This window comes from Lineus longissimus, chromosome 10, assembly GCF_910592395.1.
Source record: "Lineus longissimus chromosome 10, tnLinLong1.2, whole genome shotgun sequence".
Lineage (NCBI taxonomy): Eukaryota > Metazoa > Nemertea > Pilidiophora > Heteronemertea > Lineidae > Lineus > Lineus longissimus.
Window position 1 is genome coordinate 6,746,218 of NC_088317.1, and position 1,272 is coordinate 6,747,489.

Genomic DNA, 1,272 nt, shown 5'->3' on the forward strand with positions numbered 1-1,272 from the left:
CAACTCTCAGATCGGTCGAACACTAGAGGTGAGCAGTGTTATATCAGAGTCTTTCAATAACGAAAGACTCTCGTTACATGTATTTACGCAGACTTACTGCTTTTCGGCCAAAAGGTCCATCACCACAGTCAGATGCACATTCGTTGATGATAGTGATGAGATGCTCAGAACTTAACTTTCAACGTTGTCCCCCCCCCCACATACACACACAAGCACACACTCGAGAAAAAAAAACATCCTGGATCCGGTGCCAGACGTTATACTTACTGCAACAAATCTGAGAATTTCAATTTTTCGGGAAAAAATGTCATTGTTTATACAGTAGTTTCGCGCATACCTCGCCGTCTGACCCAGGCCTGATTTGAAAAGCACAGTCCAGCGAAGTTGTCAATTTTTTACCCGGACAATAGCGGTTTCGGTTTTATACCGATCATTAACTGAGACTTGATTTGATTTGATTTTAATTGGAGATGTTTTAGAATAGAAATTGATATCTCACTGTCGGTATTGATTTAAGGAATTGAACCCGAGGCGGAGGACCTTGGTTGAGTTACCAAGACACTCGAGGGTGGAGCTAAAATACAGTCCAAACCCGAGCCGACAGGCGAGGGTTTGGACGAAATTTTAGCTCCACCCGAGAGTGTCTTGGTAACTCAACCAAGGTCCGAAGCCGAGGGTTCAATTTCTATTCTAAAATACCTCAAACTTAAAAAGATAGGCCACGAAAATAACTTGAATATGTGCGAATTTGGCAAATTCCATCCATCGCCGGCCCGGCCGGAGCGCTGGAAGCGCCGTTGTTTACATTATGTTCCGGCAACGTTACAGAAAATGAGACATGTACATTTTGTACAGCGCGCATAGGAAGTCCGCATCGGCTCGCTCAAGTGATGCTAAAATCCGCGCAAATGGGCTATTTGGAGCGTTTTTCTCGTCAAATATGTGTAGTGCTCATTAAAAAACTTAGGGTGGTTGATGCTTCCTTGACTGATTTGTGTTTGAAGCAGTGTTTTGAGAGCCTCAAACTTCTTAAGTGAGCTGAAATTCCATTGACGTGACGTGTGCATGGTTCCACATTTTAGTGCAACCCGAGGGAACTTTGGTAGAGCATCTTGGTTGCGTGTCCAAAACACTCCGCTCTCAGAACGAGGCTTATGCATTTTCCATTTAAAAGTTGACTTTACGGTACCAAGGTATTTTAGAATGTCTCACCCAAACCGCTCGGGTGGAGCTAAAATATTGGCCAAAACCTTGGCTCTGTTTCGGTTTTGG